The sequence below is a fragment of the Lingula anatina genome, chromosome 3 (assembly GCF_051362555.1).
Source record: "Lingula anatina isolate TDL-2025a chromosome 3, LinAna3.0, whole genome shotgun sequence".
NCBI lineage: Eukaryota > Metazoa > Brachiopoda > Lingulata > Lingulida > Lingulidae > Lingula > Lingula anatina.
This window is the reverse complement of record NC_141769.1, coordinates 23,031,549-23,053,657: the sequence shown is the minus strand read 5'-3', so window position 1 is coordinate 23,053,657 and position 22,109 is coordinate 23,031,549. Positions and strand designations below refer to the sequence as shown.

Below are 22,109 nucleotides of genomic sequence, written 5' to 3'. Positions count from 1 at the left end.
TTCTTTACTTGCATCTGTTTTTAAATTGGTTTCTTTTGCTAAATTCTTCTTTTTGCAAAATAGTTTGTAATCTAGAGTGTCGTATTAGACACGCTGAAGTTCAGAAAGGGAACTAGTTTGGGAAACATGTTGTATATATTCTCTTGAAATATTTTGCAAGTTAAATACTAACTTCAGATTTTAGCGCTCTCTTTCGGCGTACTCACTGTTTCACAGCGAGAGAAATCACAGTGCGCGATGATTGACGTTTGTTTATATAACCTGCCAATCAAGCTGTTATTACTTGACAGCAATTATGAAAACTAACTGAATTTGATTGGCACCTTGTCAATCAAAGGATGTAGGAATCTTGAACTAAACATGTTCGACGACTATAGTGATCCACTCTGTAATGATTGTGATTGACGTTTGTTTATATAACCTGCCAATCAAGCTGTTATTACTTGACAGCAACTATCAAAAACTAATGAGTTTGATTGGCATCTTGTCAATCAAAGGATATTGGAGTTTTTACATGTTCGGAGAGAAGCGTGTTAATTGTGTTTGACGTTTGTCTAAAAAACTGTCATTCGTGTACGCTTGGCAGCTTCTATCAAAGTTGAATTAGCCTGTTTGAATTTGATTCATACCTGTCTATAACAATACATGTCGTAACATTCTGGAGGTAGGGGGCATTTTGTTTTATTTTCTTTTTTTTTTTTTTTTGCAGCGCGCTAAAAAACGTCGGTTTCTTTATTTCAACCGAGAGACTGAAATTTAACAACGTGAAAGAGTCCCGGGTTCTTTCACCAGTGTTTTAATTGTACTAAAAATAAGTTGTCATTCTTTTTCTGGATATGATGAAAAATGACTATATATGACCCTTTCTTTGGTGCTCGTACGAAATCGGAACTTCGTATACGAACTGAACATATTTCTTTAATCATATTCATGTTCTTTTGCCTTTTTCTCATGAGCTACGGAGAGAAAAAATGTCGAGATAATGATGTTAGTGGCCAGGTAAAATTAAAAATAACCGGTTTTGTTCGTTCCTTATAATGGGCCGGGGCAATAAGTAGCCCGTCGCTGTATATTGACAGGAGCGTGTGTAAATTTGTTGTTTTTAAATAAACTACACAACTAAAACTGCCAAATTAAAATTGAAAACAATTTTACGCAATGCGTTAATAATCTTTCTAGCTTTAATCTGCGATATATTGTTAGTACTTCATAAGTATAAAAAACTCCAGATTTCAATAACGTGTGAAAATTAAAATTAATAAACTAATAGTGGAATAAGTCGGGCTGGTTTAATGAAAGACTTGGAATTTGGTTTAATTTATTGAAGTTGTTCGTTCAATTGGTAAAATATTATCTTTTCATTATATATGAAATGGTTGCTTCGCCGTTTTAATATTTTACTCTTTTATTTAATTTATTTTATTCTATTTTCAAGTAAAAACAAAATTAATTCAGCATTAACAACAGCATCTTTGCTTTGCCTCATTTTGCACATTCTATGAATTTTTTCTCCGAAGGCGCATATTACGTATAACGTAATAGATTTCCTGGCATGCTTTTTGCAGTTAATATTCATAATATGCAGTATATTAATGTTTCATACCGCAAGTGACACTAAAAATGAAGTTTTTTCCTCGGTAAAAATACCCACACATACTGAACTTACTTAAGCCCCGATTTAAGTGTCATTCACAAGTAAACTCAGTACCGAAATGCCGTATACTGTACTTCCATTCTTATTGTTCAACCTCTCTCTCTCTCTCTCTTTTAATCTCTATATACGTAAGAATGATTCAGAAGTTACTCGATGGGGAATCATAAATTGATACAGGGTTGATATAAAAAGTCGTTCCATTTTTTATTGAACTGATCTTTAATGGTAGACATTAACGAGTCTTCTTAGGAACGGGGCAATTTTTGTAGAGAGCAATATTCCATACGCTGTCTACTATAGAGACTAGTCCCGCCTAGGTTTGTTAATTTTATTTATATAAGGCGGTCAAGACCAATATTTGGTTTACAAAATCACAACATGAATGGCATAATTCAAAATATTTTTGGGGAAGGCCCCTTCTTCACACCCCTACGGCTGCCCAAGGCAGTCGGAGCGCGGGCTATAAAAAGAATGGTGTTTTAAAAGCCTCCTGCCCACTTTTTTTACGTTAAGGGGAAGGGACGGATTGGTTCTTCTATTTTTTTTTTTTTTTTTTTTTTTGAAGCACAAAGTGGTCGACGTAAAAACTTTTTGAGACGTTTCCTGCCTTGCGTAAGCACAACCAGCACAACGCATGAATTTTGTGCTAGCCGTCACAATGAGGCCGAGACCGCAGCACAGGCAAAACACTGCAGTCTAAGCAGTGGCGTGTTTAAGGCTAGGGGGTGTCAGGGGGGTCCTGCCCCCCCCCCCCCCCCCTTTCGGTTTCTGAAAAATAAATCACACCAATACTGCTCTCTTGATATTAGAATTTTGACTAGCTTATCAAAGCTCTGGACCGTAGCAAATGGCACCGTTCGCCCTCTAAAATACCAATTTTTTTCGGTGCCCTTCAGCGGGCTCCGAACCCCACGTCAAGGGGGATGGAGGAGGGGGCGAGGGTCGGCTTCGCATCCGAGGCCTGTCACTCCTAAAAAAAATGGATCCCTACTTCAAATAGTCCTGGATCCGCCCCTTAATAACTGCATTATCATCAAAACCAGAAAATTATTCTATCTGTGCAATACACGCAAGATCATGAGGTATTATCATATTTAGAACTAGGTATTATTATTCAATATTGAATATTGAGTTCTACAGTCTGTAGTTTAAAAGCTAGCGCTACTTCAGCAGATTTATTGTTTGAAAACAAAGGGCCAATGGGCCTATGGGGCTATCAGTCACACACGCAAAAATCACGTACAGGTTTGCACCCATAGGCCTACATCAGTGGCGGATTTGGGGGGGTGCCAGGGGTCCTGACTCCCCTTCGATTTCTGAAAAAAAAAATCACACCAATCAGGCCCGTAGCCAGGGGGGTTCGGGGGGTTCGAAAGAACCGCCCCTTTTGCTGGGAAAAGGTCCACTTTGGGTAAAATTTGATCTAGGTAGGGCCTACATTAAGTTTTTATGGGAAAAGGTCCACTTTTTCAGAAAAAGAACCCCCCTTTTGAAATTGCTGGCTACGGGCCTGCCAATGGTCCCCTCCTGAAATTAGAATCATAGTTCTAAACCGTACCAAATGGCACCTTTCGCCCTCTAAAATACCAAAATTTTTCAGGGCCCTTCAGCGCCCCCTCCCCCCCTCCCCAATAAAAAAGAAAAATTGCGTACTTTTGAAGTATATCCCTACCCCGCCCTATAACTCTCTCATTTTTCAGTCATTTAATGTAGTGTCGATCAATATCTACCAATCAGATAAATTAGTTTGGAAATTTATAATTTATATTTAAAATTTAAAGTTCTTTTTTCTATTTAACCTGTCAAGCTCTTTGATCAATGAGATCACAGCAAATGTTCACACCAGTGATGGCCGCAGCACTCAAAACATTTGGATAACATAAAGTCTCTTGAAAAAAAAAGAACATCGTTAAATTAATAAATAAATTGACAAACTGATTAATTTGATTAGCGGAAACATTGTTCAAAGTCACCACACAGAAAAGATGTTGGATATCAAACAGTTATGTGGTGGTGGTGGTGGTGCGGATAGGCCTACTGCAGAAGCGCCTAATTTCGAACTTCGTGGTTAGATCCCATATGCTCCCCCCCCCCCCCCCCCCCCACACACACACACAAACTGGCCAACCACCTGCCGCCATTGAGAAATCCCGTGTGTGAACAAAAAAGTGCACTCATTAACGTATAAATATAATAAAAATTACAAATATGATAATAACTTTATATAAGTTAACCGAAAACGTAGAAATTGCGTAACTGTCATTGAGGCGAGTTTCCCTTGATATGAAAGCTGAAACTCGGGGTGCTTGAACGAGATATGAACGAGAGTATTCGAGAGTAGCGATCACAGGGGCCTTGCGGTTGGCGCGAAGTGAAATGTGCCCAACGAAAACTTGAAGTATTCAGTAGAGAATCAAATCAGCGGAGATAGAACTGTAAAATACTGAGCTGTGAAAAGGTAAAAATTCACGGAAATAACTTCCTTGCTTGTAACGAACTAGCTGTTAAAATTAAGTCTTCGTGTCGATTGTCTTGTCTGGGCTGGGTTGTAGGGAGATGGGCCATGTTGTTGCCGTATGCATGTCTTCTAGGATATTACATAAAATTAAACGTACACACATGAACTCGGGTTTTATTAAATAGTTATTGCTTTACTTGAAATTTTAGGGGTGTAGGGTTTCCTCGACGTTTTGTCATCTGCTTGTCTTTTAAGACAAAAAAAAAAAAAATGGGAAGTCATATTATGGGCAATCCTAATGTGGTCTTGAATTTGACCTTTGAGCAACTTTTCATTTCATTTCACCTAATCAGTAAATATAAATGTCCTGAACAAAGAGCGAACTGCTCGCCATTTGCTTGTATGATTAGCACCAAGTTTTCATTTATTAGCAGCCATGGTTTTTGGTAGAAAATTTTGCCTCGTTTTTTTTTGTTTGTTTGTTTGTTGCTATGCCATAGCCAAACTGCATGTAGGAAAAAGCATTCACGTTTATAGTTATTATTGAAATAAATATACATTTCAGACAAGGACACATCACACATCTGGCAGGATGCCAAGTTCCTGATAGAATGTTATTTCGTCACTTCACTCTCATCGTCTTCCTGTTCACACACATGATGAAGACGATGGAAAACAAGGAAGTGCAATGGAAATTGCTGCAGATAGTGGACTATATGAAAAGAGATTTATTAAAATGATGGAGAACTTAAGAACGAGTAAAAGCACTGTAGAGCCTTGATGTCATTTTATGGTAATAGCTTAATAAATTATTTTTCTGGCATTTGCTTACAAATTTATAATTCATTGTATTAATTTTTTTTCCATTAAATTGCTCATTTTTTTAGGTACAAAAATATGCTTTCTCCAGTAGTTTACAGATAGTGCATGTAGAATGTTGATTTAAAAGGTGATGAAATCAGTTTTGTTCAAATTTAGTGGGACATTGCCATTACATATTAGAATTTTACACAAAATAAATTTCCAGATACTACAGCAAGGCAAGATGTGCCCTTAGTATCGCAGTTTCCCAGAATTGTTGTTAGTCAGCATGCTACAGTTCTGTCTTATGCAATATCTACTTCAGGCTGATTTGTTCTAAGCAAGGTATGTCTATGTGCTTGCATGTGTGCGTATGTGTTCACTTGTATGCCTTTCCTCTGAACTTTCTTTCACAACCTCTCTGTTTGACAACGTCAGTACCCATGTTTACTTTGTAAACTTATCTAGTTACAATGAAAATGTCTTAAAAACATTAAATTTTGTTTTTTTAAAGACTTTTAATTGTAATCCAGTCTTTTAAAAAGACTTAATTTTACCAATTTCTGTTGGTGAATAAAAACAAATATGTTTTAGGATCTCATTGCCCCTTCCTCAAGATGTGCCAATGTTATTTCTTATACTGCCAGAGTATTACATGGAGGATTTGGCAGACTACTTTCTGCTTGTCATACAGTAAGTGCAGTTTTATACTTTTATTCAGATCGAAAGCATGCCCATGTCTTCTTTGTTTACAGGTATCTGTATGCATATTTATCAGACTTGGACCATCAGCAGCTAGTGATTGAAGTTTACTGCCACAAGCAGTGTACATCCTGTCTGATGAATTTGGCTGACAGGATATATAACTTTATGTCATCATCAAATGGTTTGTAGAAGGCTCCAGGCACATTGGTGTAACCTTTTTGACCTCTGTTTATATTCATTAAAAAGTTGAAGGGTATAATTGATTTCATTCTCATGAATTCTCTACATCTATCTGTAATCCCCCCTCTCTACTCTTCTCTCAACAGTTCTACCTGTGTCTGTGATTAAAATAAAAAGCGAAACTGTTTCAAAACAAAACCTTAATTGAAGTGAAGTGAAAATAAAACCCATATCTACACTGTTCACTTTTCTGGTTATGATGGGTATTGTCTATTTTCTGTCACGGGGGCCATTCAGAATGGATGATCCAAGTATTTTTTGATCGGCTGACTTAATATGGTCGACCACAGACCAAAAGGGATGCCCCCAATTCCTGATGGTCTCCCCAGGAATCAGAAAGTACTTGGATCATCCATTCTGAATGGGGCAGTGCACTCGGTAGGATTTTTCTAAGGGAGTACCGTACCCCTTGCCCAAAAAAAGAAGGGGTAATTTTCAAAATGAAGGGGTAAAATTAAAAAATGCTCATCAAGGTGTAATTTTGTGTATTAATAATCATGCAATCACACAGTTCACTTTCATAACAATAACCCACTATCCTTTTATCCAAAATCTTTTATTATTGCAATTTAACAAAAAGAAAACAAAAACAAAATGGACAGGTCACGCATAGGTCACGACTAGATACTGTGTTTCTTTGACTAGAGTAAAAGTAACTGGTGCTACCTAGTAAATCAGTGGGGGGGGGGGGGGGGTGAAAATATAACATGTAATTTATTAGAGATTTTACATTGCTTTTAAATTACCACAGAAACAATCAAAATACAACAAGTACGACTGCACTTCATAGCCAAAAATTTACAATCTATTCTTGACTGAGATTTAAAAATGCTCCTGGCCTAACTGCTTCCTTAGTAAAGTTTTTAAAAAAACTAGGTCAAACAAGCGCTCTGTAATAGTTGGGAGAGGGAGAGATAGAGAACGGCGCCAAAATGTCTGGACACTGACAAGTAGTCACCCAGTATCCGTCTCTGTCAAACAAGCATTTTTTAGTATACTATTTGAGAAGGGACACAAAATTTACATATTTAGCCATTTTAATCAATCAAAATGTTCACACTTCTTACTCTTCCTAGTGTTTCTCCCTAAAATTGATGCCGACAAAAAGTAGGTCAAGTCGGGAACATTAGGCACCCGTCGTTTTTAAGTTTTACTAAATTGTTTATAAAAATTAAACCTTTGCTTTCAATTTGTAAATAATAACTAGAAATATTATTTCACAGTTTGTTGAAAGATAATTTTTATTTATGTTTGTTAGCGCAGCACTTCAAGTTCAACTGTTTTCTAAGCTGGCCAAATCTGGAGCTAGCCGGTTGCTGCAAACCACTTTGTTTCCAACCGGCAAATGACTGCCAATAATAAACAATCTATTTTGTCTGTGATAATAAATTTTACACTTCAAATTTTCCGGGCAAGTGAACAGCCGAAAGTCACTTGCGTTTCCGGGCAACTACCAGCTAAATTTTAGTTGCCCGGTTGATAAAACTAGTTGCGAAACGCAACCATCGCAAGTAGGTATGTCGGACTCTGAAATCTATAGTAAATAACTTTGCCTACCTTGCATGACAAAACCTTTTTATTGACTGTTGTTTTTTTCCTTTGCTTTTCCTTTTTCTCGTCATTTTGTCATCACTGGTAATCAGCAGAGCTGGAAATTCCCGGTCGCCCGCTCGTCAAATGCGAATAAAAATTTATTCTGACGACTAAAACTACAAAAGTCACAAGGGTTGCTGGCCTAAAGTATTTGGTCTGGGCGAGTGATTTAAATTGGTCCTCAACGTATGGTTGCTCAATTAAAATGTTGAACAATTATGTGAATAAAAAAACGATCATTTCATCGTTGTTCATACCTTGTTTATACTAAAGAGAGGCACACGTGCTTTGACCTAAAACTTGCATATTATGACCAATCAGAGAAGATTACGTCATCCTCTGCGGGTCAGTGAAAGAAGAAGCATGTTTTAGTCGGGTAATTCAAATATCTTAAGAAAAAAATGAGACACTTGGGAATCAATTATGACATTTTCAACATGAGTCTGACCTAACAGTCAACGGACTGGTCAACCTCGCCGATCTTCAAAGCCAAAGGTGTGCGTATTCGTACGCGCTGGGGCTCCAGCCAATGCGTAAAAACAGCAAAACAACGCGTAATTACGCACTCTCATACGCTAACGAGTTTACTGATGGGGCCATTTCCTATCGAACTTTCTCAGACATATCTAATCAAATTCTAATGATACTTTTTCAACAGAGAAGAATTACTTTTAAAATGAAATGTTTAAGACATTTGATTTCTTTGTTTGCTGTAATAGCACGTGTTGATCATTATTAAACTTTATAACCATGTATTATTTAAGATGTTTTATGATTGACTCTCTGTCTCTCTCATGTAAAGCTGATTTTTCTCAGAAATTAGCACATATAATCATGTTCTTACTCTTTTTACAGCTGGTTGAAGGGAGGCTGAATATAGATAGACATGACAATTACTCCTAGACATCACCCATCTCTAATACCACTGATACAGAGGAGAAGAATGCTGTACCACCACCATCATTTACTCACAGACAGGAGTTTCCCACCTGGGACAAGCCTGGCTTCCTAGTTGTGACTGAACTTGCAAGTTGTTGAGAATTCAGGCAAGGTTTGTCAGAGCCTTCTCTCCCCCCACCCCCCACCCCCTGTTCACTTATGATATGTGAATGTCAAAAGTTGCAGATTTTGAATTTACACCTTCTTGTGTGTGTGTATTTTCATTTTATGTAGTAGAATGTATAATTGCTATGTGCTTAGTGTTACTTGATATTTTATCTGCAGAAATCGAATTATGAGCTACAAATATTATGGGTGCTAGTGTAAACTTGCATAGACACTGTAATTACACAGTGAAAGTTATGTTATTTTGTGAAACCAGACCTGCATCATATGTGAGAATGGTAACTAGAAAGCTTAATAGCAAGACTGCTTTAAGAATTTTGATTAAAGTGCAAATAGTGAAAATATTATTATGAAAGAAAATTGTTCACATTTTGTAAGTAAATGCTCAGTTCAAAAACCTATAAAAAGTTATTTGATCACACAACAGATGTAACGTTACAAGTACAGTGGCCTGCACTATAATTTATTGGTGTTACGAATTGTGAACTATGTCAGCAGCGATCTATACACTGACAATTAATTTTTTTCCTTTGGTAAATTCAAAGGCAATTTTTAGATGTACTTTATTAAGTTTTAATTCTGTAAGTTCATGGATTATGTAGTGTAGTAGACATATCAATGAGATAAGACCAAGTTTCAGTTTGAGGAATCTTATGCGGAAGTGGGTATTCATATCTCTCAATGTTGGGATTTGTTCAGAAATCTTTGTATGCATGTTAATGATATACATCACTGTTACAAATAGTGAACTGCACTTTGCATATTTTCTGCGCTTCATATTTTTTAAACTGCCCCTCATATCTTCAAATATGTCCAGTTTTGCCCCTGGTTTTTCCCTTTTTTCAGCATATATGCAACACTGATAACACATTTCAAGGAAAACTGATAGGCCCATTGTCTTGAAAATCACAGGAGTGATCACAGGAGTGAAAAAAATAAAGGACAATTTTAAAATCAGCTTGATTGGACCATTTTTACAGATATGCTGTTTTTCCCTTTTTTGCATATTTTGAGTTAATTGCATTTAATAATGGCTTGTCAAGCACAACACTGGTGGTGGTGTCCCTTTTTTGGTTTTCCATATGAATGCGCTTAATCCAGCTGTTGTTACATTATCCGGAGGCGGTGTTGCCTCTCTGATCCTCTAGTTGTAACCTCGAGAGGACGTGTGTCATTAAAGGGGAATACAACATTCTGTGGACCTAAATTCAATAAAATCTGACCCCCCTCTTCTCTCTAGACCTGCCCATTAAGTTTTACCCACTGTAAGCGTTAGCCTAATTGTTCGGGGTAATTACCCAGTTGTGACGTCATTGCCTGAACTCTCTGCGATGTGCCTACATATTACAATGCGGTGTGTAATGCCATTGCATGGGTACGACATGTTTACCTTGCAAATAAAACACTTAACGATACAAAAAATGGAACACATTATCCTGGACTTTCGTGCATTTTGATTATGTAAAACATATCTTCCTAGTAGTGCTTGGACTATTTTTAAACGATTATTTAAAAGTGGCTCTGCATATCATAGACAGCTGAAATCAGGAAAACTAACTATATTAAAAGATAGAAATAAAATACTGCAAGGCTTATTTTGGGGGTTTATTTGCAAACGTTCCTTTTCTATAGTATTATCTGATTTGCTGACAGTCTGGCGTTTGGACTATAAAGGCACGGCGTATGCTTAAAATGATGGAATAATATGCTTCAATTCCCAAAATGTTTCAATTCTGTTGATCTTAGTGCATCTTAACAGCTTTTTTGCAGATAATTTGACGAATATTTTTCTATTATCTGGTCCCTGATATGTCCATTTACGTTTCTGCCTGTACTCTCAATTAATGAGCAAAATTTCAGTCATACTTGTTCCATATTCTTGAACACGTGTCGCTCATATGAAACATTCACTTGCAGAGTAAAATAATCCTTTAAAATTCTGACCATCGTGTCATACTCCGTTTCCCCTTCAGCTTTCTGCTCTTCAGGCAGTGTGAAATAAATATCCTGCATCCATAATCCTGCTGAAGGCAGTAGCAGGGCTTTCTTCTGGCCGGCAAGTGTAACTCCCTTGCTGTCTGCATACAAGGTTAAGGCGCGAATCCACCATTTACACCATGTGCCAACATTTGCCATTTCAACACAATCCAATGGCTGGAACCCCATGTTCCCTTTGCTTAACGGTCTTGTGTTTATCCTTGTCCCAATTTATGTACCCTTGAGAGGATATTTATCATTAAATACAGGCTCCAAGCCTAAGGAAAACGTAACACCGAACTGTCCGCTTCCACACTTTATTCCTTAAACTCCATACACTGTTATGGGCATGCGTGACTTGATAGTGACTTTAAGCCTAAGCTACATACATACACGACACTGTAGTGTCCATTTTTCAGTAATAGATATTTTCTTTTCAGAAAATTCATTCATAACAAAGGTGTCAATACATGTGTACAGTGTCTGCATATAATAAGTGGTTTCTAAAATATTTTAGCACCAAAAAATTCCTTTTTATCATAGCACTTTCCAAGCATGCATCTAATATCCCAAGCACTTGGCCGTTGACTGGCCTTGTATTGGAGGCATGCCTTTACTGCCAGTCCCAACTTATTGTTCGCCACCTTCTGTATGGCCTCTGGCAACTCTTCTTGAAGCTGTAACATTAAAATTTGAACTTCATCTGATCCCTTAGGCCACACATGTCCTACTAAAACATGTAGGATGGTGCAGCCCAGGGACCAGATATCGCAGGATGGTTGATCTTTTAAATTTCTGGTCTTGCACAGCTCTGGAGCCCTGTAAAGGGGAGTCCCAGGTCCTTTCCCCCCCTCCTACTGTGGTTCTTTTGGTGGCCTCACTGCGCAGTTTTTCCTTTAATCTTGACACACCAAAATCTGTTATTTTCACAATTCCCTCTTTTAACTGATAGTGAAAAAAAGGTGGTTAACATTAGTAAATTGATCACAGAATGAAGCAAAATAAATTCAAGAAAATTTATGAAACTGAAATTAATATGGCTACTTTTCTCAATAAGGAAAAGGAGTAAATTGGCAGTCAATAATTGAATTGGAATATGAATGTGCTTACTTCAGCTAGTGTTACAATATCTGGAGGTGGTATCGCCTCTCTGATCCTCTAGTTATAAATGTAGTGTCCATTTTTCAGTAATTAAGTTGCTATTTTCTTTTCAGAAAAGTCATTCACAACAAAAGTATCAATATATTTGTATGGTGTCTGCATATTAAAGTGTTTTCTAAAATATATTAGCACCAAAAAAACTCCTTTTCATCATAGCACTTTCCAAGCATGCATCTAGTATCCCAAGCCCTTGGCTGTTGACTGGCCTTGTATTGGAGGCATGCCTTTACTGCCAGTCCCAACTTATTGTTTGCCACCTCCTGTATGGCCTCTGGCAACTCTAAAACAAGTCTGCCAACCCTGCTGGCAACTGTTCCACATGTCTTGATGTTCTGCAAATAAGATTTATAATGATAATATTATTAGAATATTTATTACTGAATCAAACAGAAAAAGAAATGCTTACAGCATACATTTTAAATAGAAGATACCTTCTTCCAATACATTATTACAAAACTTCCAAGATCACATAATATCCCTTTTCTCTCTATCAAAAAGACTAAACAAGTGATGTTTCTGTGATAGAATCTGGACCATCAAGTTGTCGGTATTTAAGTCATTGTGCAAGATATTACAGCAATGCAACGATTGGACAGCCTGCGCCACCTGGAGGCAGATGTGGAGAAATCTCCCCTCGTGACACATCTATGAAAAAAGAAAAAGGAATTGACATGCTAATGTGTACATTTTATATAAAAGAAAAATCTCAATTTCATGCCACAACGAAGACTGGCTAGTACTGCTAGTGTCACTGGAGACCTTGTATCCATAGATGGGGTTCTTCTATCCATACCTTGTAGGGTTTGCTTAACAATGAAAGAGGCAGTTGGGTTGGGAATATTAGCCATTTTATATTTGTAACTTAGAGCTGATATATGCATTCTAATTGAGGATGTCTTGTAACGTGAACTTAGGAATTGAGTGAACAAAGTCAAGTGCCTGTTGGGTTGGATGGGAAAGCACTGAAACCTGTCTGTTGTTGGAATTTGGCTAATAGTCAGTTGGTCTTGGAGTAGATCCTTGCTGTGTTTTTTGCAAGTGCTATCCGCAGTGTGTAGTTCAAGTCTTCAGCAAGTTGGCTGGTGACCAAGCTGGTGGGATGGGAGTGGGATGTGAATCTGCCTGAGGACATAGTTGTTCTAAATGTAAATATGAAAATAAAGATATACATGAAGTCCACTAATTCTTACCTTTACAAAATATTAAAATATTTCCCAAAAGGAAGGACAAGCCATCCCAAGTAATGGTCTATCCTGCTAGAATTAGCAGACCCAGTGGTCCTAAGCTGCCTTTGTGCCTCTTCAATTGCTGTCTCTTCCACTTTCAGTCTCTCATTGTTAACAGTGTTAGACACGGCTTAAAGTCTTTTGCCTCGGCACTTCTTGTTAGGGCACATTGTTGTCTGTTAGCACAAAGGGAATTTAATAAGTTGACCAATGGCCAATACCTTTATTTGCCATAGAGGAAGACTTCCAAGCCATATCTTGTATTCTTTTTGGGGTCAAGATGGCCTTTGACTGCTTTGGTGCTCGTCAAACACATTCTTTGGATGTACAAGCTGGCTGGCATAGCCCAGATCTCCACCCATACTCTACTTTAAACAAAATGGCAGCCACATAATTACACTCCTGTACAATAGGCCCTCAATATTTTGCCATCCTTACTGCTTGCAATCCAGGCCTGGTGTGGTGGGTCATTTAGCCTTTGAGAGACAGTGATATTTGCTCTTAATAATATAATAGTAGAATTTGGGACATTGAAATGTTTCATTTGGAGGCAAAGTATGAGTAAGCTTTCTGCTCTTTATAGTCCCTCAACAGACATTTTCTTAAACTGGCATTTGATATAGCTACATCATGTTCTTCTAAAAATTCAGAAATGTCATAGATTGTGATGGGAGGCCATGACCCGATGCTCTTTGGTTCTCCTGTCCAAGAATCCACCATGAATGGGTCTGGAATCCTCTATCACTTGTAGAGTTTGCGTGCATTTGTCGAAATGATGACGTAACAAGATGATGTAACTAGATGATGGAACCTTTATTCACTGATAGGTAGTACCAGAATACCGAAGTATTTTAATACCAAATTACCGTGAATCTGAAATAATAAAATAATTAAACAAAAATCAAAGAAAAATAAAATGTCTAACCAATTTTCTGACCTTGTTACATTGTCTTAAACTAACACGTCTTGACTGTACTCAGACTGACTGGAGAATATTATATGTGACAATTTGTACACACAGCCTACACTTACTAGTGGTTCAAAGTAAACAATAACACTCAACTTGTAACATGACACTACTCAGTTAATTAAATTGAATCATTTAACACACCATGAATGTAGTGACATAGAAATATATCAAAATATAAGAAATTAATTCTAATATAATATTTGTAACATAAAATATGGAATATTAATAACATGTCGCTAATCTAAATAAACCAGTAAATACAGTTTAACACTCACAACTTTGGACCCTTTTGCCCTTGTGCACGTAATCTCTCTAAGTTGTCCTATAGAATAGATATGTTCTTTAGCAAACATACATTTAATTCTACTTACAATAACTTTCAATCTAAAAAGAAAATGAATATGATGCTACTTAAAACCTGATAAACTAATTAAATTGCTTTTTTACTAACTTTTCTAGAAAATGCTGTGACAAGTAATAATTATATAACCTTTGATGTTAATCATGTGCACTTTATAAGAAGAAAATCAGGTAGAAATGTACATAAAATTTATCTGTAGAAGCAAGTTCAGTTTAAACCATGTGGCATGCTCAGAGAACAAAGCACTGAGGGTGTTAGTTGTCTATCATTAAAATATACCTTTAAAATTTCATTAAGATATAAAATATTGGTATCTTGGTGTCGTTGCCTATTCAATTTTCATAAAGATAAACTTAGATGATCTGTTTTGACTTGTAAAATTGTTGGATTTTTTCTCTAATGGGTGGAACTGCTTCTACTCCCAAAAACGCGTATCTTTGACAATTGATTGATTAGCTTTTGATGACCATTTGCACTTAAAGTGGGTTAAGCACTCCAGCTCAGCTGCTGGACATCTGATACCTGGACTTGATAGCCTGTGTTTGTAGCTAAGGGTAACTGACTAAATTGAACTACTCTAACATTATAAAAATGTTACAATCCCGCCATTAAATTTGTCATAAATTTAAAACTAGTAAAGCTTCCCTTCCAATACTACTATCTTGGTTACTGGTCATGTTAAGACTGTTGATCTTGTCTTTAACTTGACGGAACGCACAAGTCCGTCATCTCCTGGGTTTACTTGCACTATTCTGCCCAAAGGCCAGAGATTCCTTGGCATATTTTCTTCCACCAGTAGTACCAAATCTCCTACAGACAGATTTGGTGATGCTGTGTGCCACTTCATTCGACGTTGTAATTCCGGCAAATATTGTTTGGTCCATCGTCGCCAAAAGGTGTCTGCCAAGCATTGTACCTGGCGACAGCGTCTTCTGTAAATGTCCTTCTGTTCTGTAACACATGGAGGCAGGAGAGGTCCATCATTCAGCATGAGTAGTTGAGCGGGTTTTAGTGCCTTCAGATCATTTGGATCTTCACTGACTGGAGTGATGGGTCTATTGTTCAATATTGCCTCGACTTCACACATCAAGGTGTGCAAGGTTTCGTAGGTCAGTGTCTGCTCTCGCATGAGAGAGGTCAACGTCTTTCTTATGTTTCGAATTTGTCTTTCCCATATGCCACCCATGTGGCTTGACAATGGTGGATTGAATTTCCAAATGATTCCTTTTTTCAGAAGGTTTCCAGTTATTTTTTTCTTATCCATCTCCCGTGACAATTCTTTATTTCCGCTTATGAAATTACCTCCATTGTCTGAGGTGATCGTCCTTGGCTCTCCTCATCTTGCTATGAACCTTCTGAGTCCATTGAGGAAGGAGTCTGTGTCAAGACTCTCAAGTATTTCTATGTGTATTGCTCGTGTCGTGAGGCAGGTGAAGATACACCCATAATGTTTTAACTCAGATCTTCCTCTTCTTACTGGGAAAGGGCCGAAGCAATCTACATCACTAGCTAGGATTGACATGTCCTACTAATTTCTTCAGCTCTTTCAGTGGCACATTTAGTTACTGGGACATTGGCTAATGCAGCTGCATAAACCTAAAAAATACAAGCCATTTGTGAGACTTTGTAGTATTTCACTGTAATAAAGAGCTGTACTTGTATTAAGAAAATGTTAAATACATAATATAGTCTGTAATTACTTAAATCAAAGCTTGAAAATCATTGGGTCTTTACCATAGCTGATCGATAGCCGAGTGTAGGTATGTGCAGTTTATTATTCTAATTTTAGGATTAAAGGGTATTAGAAACAATTTACTCTGAAATTTCACATACAGAGTTCTGTAACTCTATGCTAAGCAGTTTTACATATTAACCTAAGTTGGAATAATACCACACATAATTCATTAATGATAGTTACTTAAAATTTCAGTGCACTAAGTTTCCTGAGTAGCAAATATAAGAGGTGTTTCGTTGGACTTACCTTGGCCACTAACATTTCTTTTTTTCCTACTGTTGAAAGCTCTCGTCTTCTAAGATATTTCTTCAATGCTTCTACGCTCCACATTGACACAATTTTATATATTTCATCCTCGTTTAACGATAAAACATTTAACCCTCCAGCCGATGCCATTATTTTCTATGCTCGCACATGTGCTTTTATTACCCAAACAAACTGATCTTGCTGATTCTCACAGCGAGAGATTCATGGCCGCAGCAACCAGAAACTGGAGTATACGCCAGTACTTATTACAATGCATGTTTAAGGGTTCAAAAACACTACTGAACTGGTCATTTTGAAGGTTTATTCCATGAGTAATTGTAGACGGAAAAAAAATAAGTTTCATGCAACCTCCATCCTCACACAAATAGCACACCACATGTTTTCTGTGCCTCAATTATGACCATTCAGCTGACAGTAAATGCTGCATGCCTACCATATACTGCGTTTCTATTCAATATGGCTGCCCCATCGTTTTTTAGTGAGTGAAGATGATAATGGCTTGTTTTATTTTTTTTATTTCAGGTGAAATTACAGAGTTTGAGAAATTAAATATTTCGTAAGAAAGTTTCACTAGGTGAGTCCAAAATTATAGTCCGCCTAACTCCCAGATTGGTGAGTCAAGGGCTGGCGTCCGGAAATTTTCAGCATGTCTTGAATTAATAAAAGTTGCCGCACGCATATATCCAAACAGTATAGAAATTTATATTCAAACCAGTGGAAATAACTGTAGGTTGTCCATTTTTCCAGAAATTTCTCTAGTGTCATCCAAGATACAGCTGACATTTCAGGACTGGGTCTGCTACCATGCACAGTCTGACCGTTCACTTTCAGGACAGAGAGAGAGCAGAACACTGGCCAATATTTGACTTTGTTTGCTCAGTTGAACCTTTGACTTTACTTCTCAAAAATCTTCTGTAACAATTCATGTTGTAGATAGACGGCACGATAATTTTGGAGTAATGTCCACCTTTGTTTCATTTCAATCAATGAAAAAGTGGCAAACATGACACCTCCCCCCCCCCTCTCCCAGGCATTACGTCACCTTCCTATATCAAGCTGCTTCATTGTATATAAAACAGTCAGCTACTGGTGGTGTTATAAATATCTATAGATCTAATAACAGCAACAGGTTACTGTGTCAGTAAACCTTAAGAAAAATGTAACTATTTTGGTCACATGTTTTATTTTAATTTTTTTTTAAGGATTTTATCACCCCCTGTAAATTGATGCCTGTTTTTCTCTCCCCAAACCAATTTTAAACCCTAGGGTTGGGGGCAACAATGGCTTCATTAATATAGAGCATATAGATATGCCCTCCCTCTGTAATAATTTTGCAGGAACATCCTCTTTGTGTTTAGCCTAATGTCAGACAGTGACAATGCATATTATTTCCCTTGTGTGAGTCTTCTCGTTAAGCTGTCGGGGGCATTACTGGCTTCCTTTATATATATATATATATATATATATATATGCCATCCCTCTGTAATAATTTTGCAGGAACACTCTTTTGCTGCCTTTTCAAATTTCGTAAATATTTTGACAATATTTGTGCATTGCGTTCGATGCCATTTTCTTAAAACAAGAAACTGTAACCATGTGTGGGACCCTGTGATATGACATGTGATATGACAAATTATATTAGTAATTATTTAAGGGGAAAAGGGGTTGGGTTAAGATTTTCTAGGTGTGAGGTGTTGAAATGTTTAAGCAAAAATTCGAGGGGGATCTTGACATTTCCAATCAAAAATTAGCGTGGGTCCTGAAAAAATGAATGTCATAAGAGCGTCCTGAATTTTCTTTGATCACAGGCCATTTCTCGTCCCACCAGCGATGTCACTACTTCTCTTGTGGTGGTACATCTCAAAGCTGTCTTGAAAGGAGTTATTATTGACTGTGAACATGTGGAAGGTGAATTTATATCAAACATTTTTGTGAGAGAAAAGAAAAATTGATTAATTTTGAACTTGAGTAAATTAAATACCTTTGTGGAATATAAACATTTTTAAATGGAATCACTTTTAAGTGCTATCAGAATGATGAAACAAAACTGCTATATGGCATCGATTGACCTCAAAGATGCATGCTTTCCAGTGGCTATAGAGGAAACGACAGAAATACCTTAGCAAAAATCTCATGTTGAGCAATCTGGTGAGAATGCGTCTAGGTTTAGAAGAGGGGGGGGAGATGAGTCTGTACATAATACAGAGCATTACCACAACTCATTTACTGTGCACAAAAAAGTACCAGTGAATTTTCTTGTACTGCTTCATTGGAAATTTAATATAAAAAAGCTGACAAATAAATTACTACAAAACTAACTAAGCAACAGATCCACCTACCTGGTAAATTCCTCGTAGCTGTTAAATGCCCTGTCCCGCAGACCTTTCGATGTGGACCGGCCCAGCTGCAAAAGCATTTCCTTTGCAGTCCCCCATGGAGCCTGCTTTGCAGTCTCCCTAGAGGTCCTGCTCCGGCTGCAGTCTCTTTTGCAGGTATCCTTAAGTATGGAGAAAGTCCCCTTAGCAGTCTTAATTTGCATTTTTGGAATGCATTGCCAGGGCTGCCAGTCCCCCCAGCAGTCTGCTTGGCAGCCCCTCTGGCAGTCTACTCTGCATTCTCCCTAGCAGTTTGCTTAGCAAAATAAAATTTGGCAAAAATCTTTCTTTTCTTTTTTTTTCAACTCAAACATGTATATATTCAAACAATAATTACATTTATCAAAAGAAATCTGGTAATAATCTTTTCCAAAGTATGTAAGTTCAAATCTAAGTACAAAATTTTCCTTAAATCATAAAATGTATGTTATCTGATCCATTTATCTAACATATTGGTTTATTTCTCTCCATACTGACCAGATGGCTCAAATGGAAGAGTGCTCGCCTCAGGTGCAGTAGGTTGTGGGTTCAACCCAAACAAAAATGGCAAGCTTGCAATTCATTGCTATTGCAAGCTTGCGGCAAGCTTGATTCGCAAGCTCGGAATTGGAACCTCGCGACGAGCTAGTAATTGAAACCTCGCGGCAAGCTAAAACCGCAAGCTTGCAGCAGGCCAAACTGCAAGCTTGCGACAGGCCAAACCGCAAGCTTGCAGCAAGCCAAACTGCAAGCTTGCGGCAAGCTTAATTTGCAAGCTCGGAATTGGAACCTCGCGACGAGCTAGTAATTGAAACCTCGCGGCAAGCTAAAACCACAAGCTTGCAGCAGACCAAACTGCAAGCTTGCGACAGGTCAAACCGCAAGTTTGCAGCAAGCCAAACTGCAAGCTTGTGGCAAACTAAACTGCAAGCTTGCAGAAAGCAAAACTGCAAGCTTGCACAAAGCTTAACTGCAAGCACACTGAAACTATTTTAAAGGTTAACTGCATACAAAATTGACACAAATAACTACTGAGTATGAGGTTTCACTCATCTATTATCTAGATTATTGTACAGAAAATGAATAGTAATTTGAATTACTAACAACAAGGAAAATTGAAAAAAAAAGTTGATATATACAAGCATACAAATCTATTAAGTAGTGTAGTGATTAATTTCTGGAAAATATTACAAGCAAGTGTTCCTTTTATTTACCATCAATGAGAAAAATTGAAAAAAAATGTAATATATATACAAGCATCTATTAAGTAGTGTAATAATTTCTGGATAACATAACAAGCAAGTGTCCCTTTATCTACCAACAATGAGGAAAATTTTTTAAAAATGTAATATATATACAAGCATATAAATCTATTAAGTAGTGTAATGATTAATTTCTGGATAACATTACAAGCAAGTGTCCCTTTATCTACCAACAATGAGGAAAATTTAAAAAAAAAAATGTAATATAATATATATACAAGCATGTAAATCTATTAAGTAGTGTAATGTACAGAAAAGCAAAAAATAACAATGCACAAAATAGGCTTCAGTAACTGTAAATTCTGATGCAAAAGTACATATGCTTCACTGCAAATTCAACATCAAATTCTAATTATGCTGAGCAGGTAATACCGATGTAAGTAAAATATGTAACAAGCAGAAGGCTTCAGGGCCAACGAGAGTTCTCGTTCACACTTTGAAAATGCCAGAATGAGGAAAATGAAAATTTCACACAAAATTGCATAAATTCAATAATAAATGATATTACCCACTTGAGTTGGCTTTCTAATTTGAGCTGCATGCTAATCCTAAAAATCATTCTTGTAAGTTAAAAATAATAATAAGTAACACAGTTTTCTCTTCATAATGTTTGTGGTAGCAGTGCAAAAAGAAGATGTAACATTACATAATAAATTACAAAATAATTATCACCAATTTTTGATTATTGACTATAAATAGCATGGACATGTACAAAATTTGATTACCAATCCGCTTCATGCCCTTGGGAGCTCTGAGACCCACAATGAATATGCCAATACAATAAAAATGAATATTTCATCAAAATGTATAACTTCCAGGAAAAGAAGCCAATTAGACTGCTTTACCAACTCAGACTGCATTTTAGTCCTGTGTTTCTTTTTTATAAGTTTGACAATCATAAGTAACATGGTTTTCCCATAATGGTCATCATGGCAGCAGCACCCAAAATTGCATTTTATTCTATTTTGATGCAATATTACATAATGCTTAACAGCAAAATGACCATCAATTGTTAATAAAATATTAGCAGCATGGATATTCAGAAAATGTGACTAGCAAAGGCCTTCAAGCCCATGGAGATTCAAAATCACACCTTGAAAATGCCAACATGTGAGAAATTAAATTTGCACTAAAAATGTGTAGCTTACAGAAAAATATACCAAAACAGACAGCATTTACAACTGAAGTTGTATTTTAATCACGTTTCTTTCTTGTTTGAGAGTTTGAGAACAGTAAGTGGCATGGTTTTCCTCTAAGGGTCACTATGGCGGCAGTGCCTAAAATAGGCTTTTCTTCAATTTTGACGCAATATTTCATAATGCTTGACAGCATAATGACTACCAATTTTTAATGATAAAATATATGTATCATAGGTATTCAGAAAATGTGACTGGCTAAGGTCTTCAGGCCCATGGAACTTCAAAGTCACACCTTGAAAACAACCGGAAGTCAAGTTATTGAGTCCAACGAAGAGGACCATCTGGGACCTGTGTTGGAAAGCAACAATAAGTAACAATAAGTAACAAAATTACATTATCAGTTTCTCAAGACGGCACGGAATGCAGGAGACCTACATTCTACCTCAATGACGATTTTAAGCTCACAGACAATACTAGTTTCAGCATGAAAAAAAAATTCTTTGAACTTCATTCATAAAATACTTCTAAAAAATATCGGTGTATTCTCAACTGACGATTAAATTAGAAAAATGTATGTTGTTTAACAAAGGAAAACTTACCGCCAATTTCTACGATGACACCTTTCCGCAGTCCAAATTTCGGTAGCTTTGCTACAACTTCGTCACCTTTTTTGTATTCAAGAAAGCCTTTTCTCGGTTCTTTGATAATTTTTATACTGTTGACGCTAGTTGTATTGTCATCCCAGTCGAACCAACAAAAGAGATTCGCGGTGTTTTCTTCCATTTTTTTGTATTCTCGAGCTCGCAGTTTGAATTTGATGCAGCGGATTAGAGCAGACGACATTTCCGCGCATGCGTACGAGCGCTTTGTCTACGCGCCATAGGTGGCGCTGCGGTCATTTCTTCCGTGAACTGTACATGTAATGTAATAAAGACTCTAATATGTAAATTATCTGGTCTATGAAAAGATTAAGATAAAACCTTATACACAAATCATAACGTTTCAAATGACATTTTAAGCATCGTAAAACTTTGTAACAATCTTTTTGTTTCTGTTTCATTAAACCCCTGAAAATTCCGGATTTTTCGTCCGGCCATTTGTTCAGATTTTAGGAAAGCCCAGTAATTTCCTGTTTATATAT

The 22,109-nt window shown here is 36.9% G+C and overlaps 2 long non-coding RNA genes across 2 annotated transcripts; one reads left to right on the top strand and one right to left on the bottom strand.

Annotated features, from left to right (window-relative positions):
* The first annotated feature begins 3,944 nt into the window (after nt 1-3,944).
* LOC106180525 (uncharacterized) lies at nt 3,945-11,165 on the top strand. Its single transcript, XR_015333449.1, has 5 exons — nt 3,945-4,112; nt 4,678-4,905; nt 5,140-5,258; nt 5,508-5,606; nt 8,307-11,165. It is a non-coding gene; the product is annotated as an uncharacterized LOC106180525 (long non-coding RNA).
* An 8,440-nt stretch (nt 11,166-19,605) lies between these two features.
* Nucleotides 19,606-21,891, bottom strand: LOC147763095 (uncharacterized). Its single transcript, XR_015333448.1, has 2 exons — nt 21,568-21,891; nt 19,606-21,316 (listed from the first exon to the last, which is right to left on the bottom strand). It is a non-coding gene; the product is annotated as an uncharacterized LOC147763095 (long non-coding RNA).
* Between the last annotated feature and the right edge of the window lie 218 nt (nt 21,892-22,109).